Source organism: Schistocerca cancellata, chromosome 2 (genome assembly GCF_023864275.1).
Source record: "Schistocerca cancellata isolate TAMUIC-IGC-003103 chromosome 2, iqSchCanc2.1, whole genome shotgun sequence".
Classification (NCBI taxonomy): Eukaryota; Metazoa; Arthropoda; class Insecta; order Orthoptera; family Acrididae; genus Schistocerca; species Schistocerca cancellata.
This window is the reverse complement of record NC_064627.1, coordinates 969,797,301-969,809,953: the sequence shown is the minus strand read 5'-3', so window position 1 is coordinate 969,809,953 and position 12,653 is coordinate 969,797,301. Positions and strand designations below refer to the sequence as shown.

General features: G+C 40.8%; 1 non-coding gene across 1 annotated transcript; it reads left to right on the top strand.

Moving 5' to 3' along the window:
- Positions 1-11,973: 11,973 nt before the first annotated feature.
- Positions 11,974-12,048, top strand: Trnas-cga (transfer RNA serine (anticodon CGA)). Its single transcript has one exon. It is a non-coding gene; the product is annotated as a tRNA-Ser (tRNA).
- Positions 12,049-12,653: the final 605 nt, after the last annotated feature.

Sequence of the window (12,653 nt, the reverse complement as noted above, 5' to 3'; positions counted from 1 at the left end):
CACATCCGTCACAATTCCGTGACGACAGAAACAATAAATGGCCACGACAAGCCTATTCTTACAACGTAAATCGTGACCAAAACAGACACCACCCGTATGACAACCACTGGCAGAGTAATAGTTACAGAGAAAGATCGCATTTCCTTAATAATGAATATGACAGAGACAATCATAGAAACAGACAATTTGGCAACCAGAACTATTATTACCACGGGAGACAGAATAACTTCAGACGCAACGGTCCAGCGCGCAGTTACGATTCAGGGAGAAATTCTCCACCACTTAACCAACAAGAAAGAAACTACAGGAACTACCGACATGACGACAGACGATATGATCGTAACGGCAGACCTGAACTGCATCAGAACTGGCGGGATTTAAACAGAGCAGCACACTCTCGTCACGGTGAATTTGTAGAAGTTAGGTCTCCAAATCCCAATAACGACGTGCGACAACTAAGAAACAGACAATGACTCGCACCGCAGGTTGCTGCGTGCGCCGGGTGGCTCAGAGAAAAATGACATAGACGCTAACCTTGAGAAAAATTCCAGTATTCTTTACCGACGTATACCACATGATAATTGCGTTCAGATTGAAACTCTGCGTACTAGGAAGAGTAAAGGGTTACACCACATCTCACATGTAAAACCGTTTATTGAAAGATAATCTGCTTTTTAACTTAGTCTTTGCAATTTTCACTTCATGCTACTTGTACAATTTGTCACACTGAGAAACTGTTAACATGCAACAATGTTTGAAGTTAAATATCCAGTCAAGAAGCAAGAGAACTTATGTAAACAGAAATTACGACTGCATTGTTATTGCAAACAGACGACAGAGTGTTATTGTGTGTGTACATTCTTGCTTGTTAGTTGCACGATTACGTAACGACTATAAGGCTCACATACTTAGAACATTTACCAGTACTGCTAATGAGATTCTAATGCAACATTTTGGTTTACTTGAAAATACATTCCGGATTTAAAGTACTTTCTGAGAGATACCAGATGACATAGTGGTTAGTTTATGTGACAGCTACACGATTATATCACGACATTACTAATGTGTGACACAATTTACATTGTTGCTTTTGCGGAGTATCTGTTTTATATCTGCACGGTTTTTCTGAATTCTTCTGGAAAGCAAAACATGTTTTAGTAGTAACTTTTGTGGTATAGCTACAAGGAGACAGCCTTTTCTGTAGCACAACAATACGTTACAGCACAGTACTTTCTTCATCACGGCAATAAGCGTAATAAGTAAGATATCTATACGCAAAGCATTTCACTTTTGTTTATCATGAGGTAAGTACATTGACTTCTGCAGAACTTAGCTTTTGGAGGGCGATAACTACGACACTTCCTAGCTAATATGGTATTTGCTTATACAACTTTACACATCGGTACCATATTTCTCTAATACATAAATTACACAGCTATCTGATCATTTAACTGAGAGATAAACATTTTTTTTACTACGGCAGTGACAGATGTTTACGTAATTACACCCTTGGATAACTTCACACTTACGAAATTGTATTTTGTCTGTACTTTGTGAACTGTTCATATTTTTTCGGAACCATTGTGATACTATGAGAGATTTGAATGATGTATTTGGTAAGGGAGAATGATTTTAAAGTACGTTTGAGGTAGATGACACTACTGAAATGAGCAGAGAATTTTCTTTAGGTTTTGAAATTATTGCAGAAAGCTACGACGTTTTTGAGATTTGACTGAGGTGTTATGATGTTATTTTTACGACGACGATGTGTATTATGCTGTTGCGGTATGTTTATGATCAATAAGCTGATGCTATATGAGTTATTTGATTATGCTACATATCTGTTATGATGAAATATTGAAGAAGTGTCGACGAATATGTATATATGTAATAAGGTAAGGAATAATGAGTAGTGGTTAGGGACTCTGGTTTGTGAATAAGGTTGTTGGAAACCAAGAATCGTACTTTTAGAGTTATGAAATGTGTGTATATGCGTAAATGCATCACAATGCCGACGAAAACGTTTTGAACACTGTTATATTCATAGGATTTTGTTTCTACACATTTGCAACGTAAATTCTCGACCGGTGAAATTTTTTTATATGAGACTGCCACTGTAGCGGAAACTGCTGTCATAAATATTTCCGTAAGAAAGTTAAGTGACCACCTGCACGTAATGCGTTTTGGGCGCCCAGCTGAGAGGTAGTCATCTGACAAAAGAAAGCCATTAGGTGAAAAAAAAGGGAGGCCATTATCCTCGCCATTGACATTCCTTTAGAGAAAACATTGCAAATGCGACACCCTCATTAGTTGGAAAGATACTTACATCTGCACACCTGATTATGACAAGCGTCTTTCTACGAGAGTTGAGAGAATTTCTACTAACTTATGAAATGTCACATGACTACTGAATGATATTTTTATGCTTTGGTTTGCGTAATTGCTTATTTCATTTGATATCTGGTTTCCAGCTGTCTTGCAGCATTGGTTTCATAAAATAAAATTAAATGCATTTGCTAATGTGAACACTTTCTGTCAACAGATCTATTAAAAAATTATTTTATGATCCACATTCTTCGAAAAAGGAGCTCTTGGAATGGAAAGAACAATAAGAAGGGACTAGTAACAGTAACTGCATACATAATATTCTTTTCAAGTACATGGTAATATTTCTTTTTACAATAAGTTGTTGTGGTGCACCACTTTAATTACTTAGACATTGAGATGTGAATATGCATTTCCCTTGTCCGCATTGCTGTCTTTAGTGTAATGTTTTTTTTGCTTGAGCTATGTCATGTTTAGATATAAGTTGTTGCTGCTGTTTGCCAGGAATAATGTTACTGAATTTGACGTTGTATTACGCTGTTAAGCCAGTTTTACTACGGATTTATATTTCTTGTTTGCTACACAGTGCCTTATATTAGTTGTAGTACTGCAATTGCTTTGCCTATTTAAAATTTTTGTCCTTGATGTTTGTGTTAATTGTTTTATGCTGCTGCATTGCCTCGTCCCTTAGTTTAGCATCTGAGCTCAGTAGATTTAAGTTAGCTTAAGAGGGGTAGACTATATAAGAAGCTGACTATGGAGAATAGGTAAAGAATGCACTGTGAAGTTATATGAAAAAGATTTGGGCCAAAATGAGTATTGTACAATCAGAAATACTTATTTTGAAAGAAATATGAATAGAATACAGGAAGGAGGTATAGATAGGACTTTTTGGGAATAATGATGAATGAAGGGAGATCTCCAAGAAGCAAAGAAAGTTTTGTTTGCCAAATACTGCAGTAAAACAAACCCTGTCCTTGCCTTGTGTTATCCCACTATGTGTTTGTGTACCCTTGTGTATTTGTTTTCTTCCTGTCTCTGTGTAGTTTCATAGAATTTTTTCTTCTAATACTAAGCTATATTCACTATGATGAGGAATACTGTTATCCTCAAATAAAATTGGCATTAATAACATGTTATTTACCTTATAAATATGCTTAGACATTATTTATTCTGTTTTGTTTTAATGCTCATGTGTAAAGTTGATGTTTCGAAAGGTATTCTGATCTTTTATGTATTTACTTATGTCATAATTCCTGTAACACTGATGTATATGTTATTTCGATTCTTTTGTAAAGCTTGTACTACGAATGTTATCTGTATTGTTATGTTTTTAATGATGTATTTTGTACCTTTGTAATTGTATTCTCATGTTATAATATTGTAATTGGCACCAGTTCATCAATTTAAGTAACTTGTACGTTACATTTCACTGCACACGTTTCTGTTGGTCACAGTAATGCACAATATGTGAGAAGTTGGGACTGTTGTGTTTGCATGTGTGTTAATAATTCAGCAAGGGACTGGATAATAGCATTGCTGGTTCTAAGGACAATTCCAAAAACTTTGTGAGTGCACAAGTGGTGGTTATGGACTTGCTCTATTATCCACAAGACTCTTCAGTGGTGATTGTGCTCCTGCACAGTCACAGCAGATGGCTGCTGGCCGTCTCTACATGGACTACAGTGGGTCTGCACCTCTGGTGGCCCACCAATACCACAATCTCTACCAGGACTACAGTGGGTCTACTCTGTGATGACCTACCTACCAATCTTCTTCAAAACGTCGAATGACTCTGCTGTGGGTTTGCTCTGTTGTGGCCCATTACCTGTCAGCATGTCAAGAGTCAGCACTGTCTTTCCGTTGGAAGGACAACACTACTTCTTCAAGACTGCATGGAAATCCACTACCTCTGTGTGCAATTTCTTTTACTAATGAGACTCTGTGAAAAACAAAAACTGTAATTACTATTATGATGAATGATCTTTATGGACTGTGAGAAAATTTCAGCTTTTGACCAACATTGTATTAATAAGTGTGTGCATTTGATATCTTTCTTACTGTAATTATGAAAAAATTTTTCAAATCATTATTGGCCACTGGCCAAAACAATTTGTAAAATTTTTTGTGGGTATCATGGGGGCTATGTAAGTAGGCTGTTTATATTTTCTTATTGGCAACGTTACGTAGCGCTCTATATGAAAATCACTGGCTGTGCTGTGTGCAGTCTGTGGCTAGTTTGCATTGTTGTCTGCCATTGTAGTGTTGGGCAGCGGCAGCTGGATGTGAACAGCGCGTAGTGTTGCGCAGTTGGAGGTGAGCCGCCAGCAGTGGTGGATGTGAGGAGAGAGATGGCGGAGTTTTGAAATTACATATATTATGACTTGTGATGATATTAAGGTAAATACATTGTTTGTTCTCTATTAATATCTTTCATTTGCTAACTATCCCTATCAGTAGTTAGTGCCTTCCGTAGTTTGAATCGTTTATTTAGCTGGCAGTAGTGGCGCTCGCTGTATTGCAGTAGTTCGAGTAACAAAGATTTTTGTGAGGTAAGTGATTTCTGAAAGGTATAGTTTAATGTTACTCAGGGCCATTCTTTTGCAGGGATCTTTGATAGTCAGATTGCGTTGCGCTAAAAATATTGCGTGTCAGTTTAAGCACAGTCATGTATCATTGTTCAAAGGGGACGTTTCAACACGTCTCGGCACAATCTGCGACTAACTACCATCATGGCCGTTCTCGCAGCGTATATGCCTGCTATTTTCGACGCGGAGAGGCTTTGACGTCACCTTGTAGCGCGAAATCCATTACCACGCTATTCTCCTCGCTTCGCTGCCGACGTGCTCTCAGTACCTGAAAGTCAAGGTCACTTCGAGCTGTTCACAGCTCTTTAGCAGCGTTCTACCACTCGACACACAAAACAGTTTCCTCGTTGCTGGCTCTTTCAAAGAAGCGTGACTGTGTCAGTCGAATAGAAATGTTTGAAGAGGGTACAGCCATCGGCACGCTAGAGGAGCCAGCTAACGTTGACGTACACATAGACCTGATATTTACCGTGACGAGACACAGTATCGTTGGTTCACGGCACGAGCTGGTGAAAGTCGTTTGCACTCTCATCACACCCCAGCAGCAGTTGTCTGCTTCATTTGGCTTGCAAACAATATACTGAGATGACAATAGTTTTGGAATACATGTTAATACCGTGTCGGACCTCCTTTCTCCAGACATACTGCAGCAACTCAGTACGGCATGGACTCAACAAGTCCTTGGAAGACCCTTCAGAAACATTGAGACATGTTACTTCTACAGCCACCCATAATTGCGAAAGTATTGCTGGTGCAGGATGAACTGAACCCTCGATTACGTCTCATAAATGTTCTATGGGATTCTGGGAGGCCAAACCATTTGCTCGAATTGTCCAGAATATTCTTCAAACCAGTTGCGAATAGTTGTGGACCAGTGACATGGTGCATTGTCATCCATAAAAATCCCATCGTTGTTTGAGAACATGAAATCCGTGAATGGCTGTAATCGTCTCCAAGTAGCCGAGCATAACCGTTTCTAGTTAACGATCGCCTCAGCTAGACCAGCTGACGCAGTCCATAATAAACACAGCCCACACCATTATAGAGCCACCACCTGCTTGCACAGTGCCTTGCTGACAACTTGGATCTATGACTTCGTCACACTCAATCTCTACCATCAGCTCTTACCAACTGAAATCGAAACTGACCTGACCAGGCCACAGTTTTCCAATCGTCTGAGGTCCAATCAATATGGCGTCGAGCCCAGGAAGTTGCCCTAGGCTATGTCGTACTGTTAGCAAAGGCACTCGCCTCAATCGTCTCCTGCCATAGCCCGTTAACGCAAAATGTCTCCGCACTTACCTAACAGATCATCATCATTTTCTCGAGGCCTTATTCCTGCTGCAATGCGGGGTCGGCCTTGTTATGACTGATTTGGCTGTGTTGCAGAGGGTGGCCAGATACCCTTCCTGCCGCCATCCCCAACCCCCCGGGATGGAATCAGTGTAATCCAGCTGTCTGTGTCTAATGTACGCCATGGAATAATGCGAATATGTTTCAATTGTTTTCAAGTCGTTAAAACGTCCCCTTAAAAAATTTAATGAATTACTGTGCTGATAGACCTCTTACATTATTTGATTTTCAAACAGCTGAGCAGAACTGAACGTACTCAGACATTTCGCTCTTTGCCTATTCTGATTAACACTAAACTGACACACAATATTTTTAGCGTAACGAAATCTGACTTTCAATAATCCCTACAAAAGAATGGCCCTCACTAACATTAACCTATACCTTTCACAAATCACTTACCTCACAAAAATCTTCGTTACTCGAACTACTGCAATACAGCGAGCGCCACTAAATAAAAGACTAAAACTACTGAAGGCACTAACTACTGATAGGCATAGTTAGCAAATGAAAGATTTTGATAGAGAACAAACAATGTATTTACCTTAATAGTGCTCAAAAGTCATTATATATATATATATATATATCAGTCCATGATATCCAATATTACAAATTTACTCTTTCTGATGGACACACGTCCAGACCGTCCGCTCTCAAAACTCCGCCATCTCTCCACATCCACTACTGCTGTCGGCTCACCTCCAACTGCGCAACGCTATGTGCTGCTAACATCCAACTGCCCAACACTACAATAGCAATTATTGCAACAATGCCGACCAGCCTCAGAATGGACACAGCACAGTCAGTGATTTTCATACAGAGCGCTACGTGGCGTTACCAATATAAAAACCTAAACAGCCTACTTACATAGCCTCCATGCTCCCCACAAAAAAATTTACAAATTGTTTTGGGCAGTGGCCAATACAGATTTGAAAAATTTTTCCATAATTACAATACAAAGATATCAAATGCACAGACTTATTGATACACTGTTGGTCAAACGCAAAAATTGTTCTCATAAAGACAGTCCCGATCATTTATTTCAATGGTAATTACAGTTTTTTTTCACAAAGTCTCATTAGTAAAAGAAAATACCACGGAAGTAGTGGATTTCCCTGCAGTCTTGAAGAAGTAGTGTTGTCCTTCCAAAGGAAAAACAGTGCTGACTCTTGACATGCAGACAGATAATGGGCCATAATAGAGCAAACCCACAGCAGAGTCAGTCGAAGTTTTGAAGAATATTGGTAGGTAGGTCATCACAGAGCAGACCCACTGAAGTCCTGGTAGAGAGTATGGTATTGGTGGGCCACCAGAGGTGCAGATCGACTGGAGTCCTTGTAGAAATAATGGTATTGGTGGCTCATCAAAGGTGCAGACCCACTGCAGTCCTTGTAGAGATGGCCAGCAGCCATCTGTTGCGACTGTGCAGGTGCCCAATCACCATTGAAGAGTCTTGCGGACAATATAGCAAGTCCATAACCACCACTTGTGCACTCACAAAGTTTTTGGAATTGTCCTTAGAACCAGCAATGCTGTCAACCAGTCCCTTGCTGAATTATTAACACACATCCGAGCACTAACAGCCCATTTTTTCACATATTGTGCATATACTATGACCAACAGAAACGTGTGCAGTGAAATGTAACTTAATTTGAAGAATTGGTGTCTATAAACAACATAATAATATAATTACAAAGGTACAAAATACATCATTAAGGAACATAACAGTACAGATAACATTTGCAGTAACACAGGCTTTACAAAAGAATAGAAATAAACATACAGGGCTATTACAAATGATTGAAGCGATTTCATAAATTCACTGTAGCTCCATTCATTGACATATGGTCACGACACACTACAGATACGTAGAAAAACTCATAACGTTTTGTTCGACTGAAGCCGCACTTCAGGTATCTGCCGCCAGAGCGCTCGAGAGCGCAGTGAGACAAAATGGCGACAGGAGCCGAGAAAGCGTATGTCGTGCTTGAAATGCACTCACATCAGTCAATCATAACAGTGCAACGACATTTCAGGACGAAGTTCAACAAAGATCCACCAACTGCTAACTCCATTCGGCGATAGTATGCGCAGTTTAAAGCTTCTGGATGCCTTTGTAAGGGGAAATCAACGGGTCGGCCTGCAGTGAGCGAAGAAACGGTTGAACGCGTGCGGGCAAGTTTCACGTGTAGCCCGCGGAAGTCGACGAATAAAGCAAGCAGGGAGCTAAACGTACCACAGCCGACGGTTTGGAAAATCTTACGGACAAGGCTAAAGCAGAAGCCTTACCGTTTAGAATTTATACAAGCCCTGATACCCGATGACAAAGTCAAATGCTTTGAATTTTCGGCGCGGTTGCAACAGCTCATGGAAGAGGATGCGTTCAGTGCGAAACTTGTTTTCAGTGATGAAGCAACATTTTTTCTTAATGGTGAAGTGAACAGACACAATGTGCGAATCTGGACGGTAGAGAATCCTCACGCTTTCGTGCAGCAAATTCGCAATTCACCAAAAGTTAACGTGTTTTGTGCAATCTCACGGTTTAAAGTTTACGGCCCCTTTTTCTTCTGCGAAAAAAACGTTACAGGACACGTGTATCTGGACATGCTGGAAAATTGGCTCATGCCACAACTGGAGACCGACAGCGCCGACTTCATCTTTCAACAGGATGGTGCACCACCGCACTTCCATCATGATGTTCGGCATTTCTTAAACAGGAGATTGGAAAACCAATGGATCGGTTGTGGTGGAGATCATGATCAGCAATTCATGTCATGGCCTCCACGCTCTCCCGACTTAACCCCATGCGATTTCTTTCTGTGGGGTTTGTGAACGATTCAGTGTTTAAACCTCCTCTACCAAGAAATGTGCCAGAACTGCAAGCTCGCATCAACGATGCTTTCGAACTCACTGATGGCGACAAACTGCGCCGAGTGTGGGAGGAACTTGATTATCGGCTTGAAGTCTACCAAATCACTAAAGAGGCACATATCGAACATTTGTGAATGCCTAAAAAAACTTTTTGAGTTTTTGTATGTGTGTGCAAAGCATTGTGAAAATATCTCAAATAATAAAGTTATTGTAGAGCTATGAAATCGCTTCAATCATTTGTAATAACCCTGTATACATCAGTGTTACAGGAATTATGACATAAGTAAATACATAAAAGGTCAGAATAACTTTTCATGTTGTTCTGTCTACACCACATATAAATAAAAAACTTCAGCATCGGTGAACGTGTAATAAGACAAAAATGAAATATGTATGTCCACTCAGTAAGCTTCACCAAATCGAAGTGATTCCTGACAGAGAGCTCACCTACATTAACATATCATCAAATGTTTGAGAAATTAGTTTTATTATTGCCGGCCACTGTGGCCGAGCGGTCCTAGGCGCTTCAGTACGGAACCGCGCGACTGATACGGTCGCAGGTTCGAATCCTGCCTCGGGCATGGCTGTATGTGGTGTCCTTAGTTTAATTAGATTTAAGTACTTCTAAGTTCTAGGGGACAGATGACCTCAGATTTTAAGTCCCATAGTGCTCAGAGCCATTTGAACCACTTTGTAAATTAGTTTTATTAATTTCGTAGGAAATTTCCTCAACCTTTTAGTATACGCGAAGGTGCGAAAAGTATGTATCATTAGGACACGAATCCTATACCGATCTCCCACAGCTTCATAACCTGGCGTCTTAACCAACGACGCTACGCTGAAACACTGTTCCTAGGAAACTCGGAATTTATGTTACAATCTTCAGAACGGTTCAATCACTGATATGTCACTGACATTTAATTACAACAAATCCTAGCAAAAACGACAAATTATCATGTATCTTCAATACGTCGTTGCCTTAAAGCGGATTACTCTGATAACACGAGAGTTAAAACGCGAAAATAACTAATTACGAAAAATCTTTAACCCCCAATATGACGTTTCTCTTCATTTTATTAGAACAAATCGCACGACTAACGATTCTTTCTCGAAACATTCAATGTGATGGCGCATAGAATCAGCACATACTCACAGGGTAAAAAAATACATTGAAACCGTTTCTTAAAAAAATGTAGCTCCTAAGCGGGAAATCCGAGTGGACTGTAGATCCAGCACAAATTTTCATTGTTGTTATTCCATTATACAGCTGACGGTTGTCCATATTCGCAGCTGCGAATACGTTTCTTGTATAAAGTATTAAAAATACAAAAATTCCACAAATTTCTTTACATCATAAAATTTCACCTTATAATGGACCATAAACCATTAGTTTCCCCAACCGGTCCTAAGAAGCAAAATGGTTCAAATGGCTCTGAGCACTATGGGACTTAACTTCTGAGGTCATCAGTCCCCTAGAACTCAGAACTACTTAAACCTAACTAACCTAAGAACATCACACACATCCATGCCCGAGGCAGGATACGAACCTGCGACCGGAGCGGTGGCGCGGTTCCAGACTGAAGCGCCTAGAACCGCTCAGCCACTCCGGCCGGCAGTAAGAAGCACCTTTCAGAAAAAAATAACACACTGCGTACAATGCTGGACCCGCTCCCTTACAAATTACTATTATTGAATTCATTATCGACCAACATCGTAACATTTTAACATCGATGTCCTATCCAGAGTATATATGGGACTAGATGGCTGTTCTACGGATGATTAACAGGTTTTTTTGGGCCCTGGACTATCCATATTATATATTCTCTGGGTGTGTTTTACAATTTATCACTACCTGGTAGTGACTGGAATTGTGAACTTTCATACCTTCCGCGTAATAAACATTTTTGGCACTGTACCAGGTACAGTAATTTAACTCAAAAACTTCCCTATAGTAAGCCTTAGGTCGGACAAAATCGAGCATTCAGGACACATCTACTTGATCCAGGTGTTCCTTGACTTTTCTGTAACGAACTGCAGTTTGGAATTTATTATCACACGAGAGTAATCCCAAAAGTAAGGTCTCCTATTTTTTATAAGAACGTAGACCTGTTTATTTCTACAATGGTTTACATCAGTTTACAGCTTGAACATTTAGCTATGTTTCGACATAATCACCATTTCTGTCGATGCATTTTTCTAGACGCTGTGGCAGTTTTTGTATGCCCATGTCATACCAGCTCGCCGCCATGCTGTTCAGTAAGTTATGAGCCTCTTCTTTCCCCTCGTCGTCGGTGCTGAATCGCTGGGACCACAATTAACGCTGACAGGTACTTGAGAAACTTCCTGGCAGATTAAAACTGTGTGCCCGACCGAGACTCGAACTCGGGACCTTTGCCTTTCGCGGGCAAGTGCTCTACCAACTGAGCTACCGAAGCACGACTCACGCCCGGTACTCACAGCTTTACTTCTGCCAGTACCTCGTCTCCTACCTTCCAAACTTTACAGAAGCTCTCCTGCGAAACTTGCAGAACTAGCACTCCTGAAAGAAAGGATATTGCGGAGACATAGCCTAGCCACAGCCTGGGTGATGTTTCCAGAATGAGATTTTCACTCTGCAGCGGAGTGTGCGCTGAAGTTTCATATCAGCGCACACTCCGCTGCAGAGTGAAAATCTCATTCTGGAAACATCCCCCAGGCTGTGGCTAGGCCATGTCTCCGCAATATCCTTTCTTTCAGGAGTGCTAGTTCTGCAAGTTTCGCAGGAGAGCTTCTGTAAAGTTTGGAAGGTAGGAGACGAGGTACTGGCAGAAGTAAAGCTGTGAGTACCGGGCGTGAGTCGTGCTTCGGTAGCTCAGTTGGTAGAGCACTTGCCCGCGAAAGGCAAAGGTCCCGAGTTCGAATCTCGGTCGGGCACACAGTTTTAATCTGCCAGGAAGTTTCATATCAGCGCACACTCCGCTGCAGAGTGAAAATCTCATTCTAGGTACTGTGAGACTTTGAAAAAAGTCAAACGGTCAATTCAGAACCGGAGAAGAGGAATGTTGAGCAAGGGCGTACGCATTCTCCATGACAACGCTCGCCCACACATCGCTCGGCAAACCGTTACTCTCCTGCAACAGGTACAGTGGAACATAATCACCCGCCCACCCTATAGTCCTGACTTGGCGCCCAGTGACTATCACCTGTTCCCTAAGTTAAAAGAACATTTGGCTGGAAAGCGAATCAGCTCACACGACTAGGTGAAAGAATAGGGTTCATAACTTTCTGAACAGCATGGTGGCGAGCTGGTATGACATGGGCATACAAAAACTGCCACAGCAGCGACAAAAGAAATGCATCGACAGAAATGGTGATTATGTCGAAAAATGGCTAAATGTTCAAGCTGTAAACTGATATAAACCATTGTGGAAATAAACAGGTGTATGCACTTATAAAAAAATAGGTGACCTTACTTTTGGGATTACCCTTGTAGACTAGAGACCAAGCGCTCTGAAATTTTTTTCAAGATTGTTACGGTCC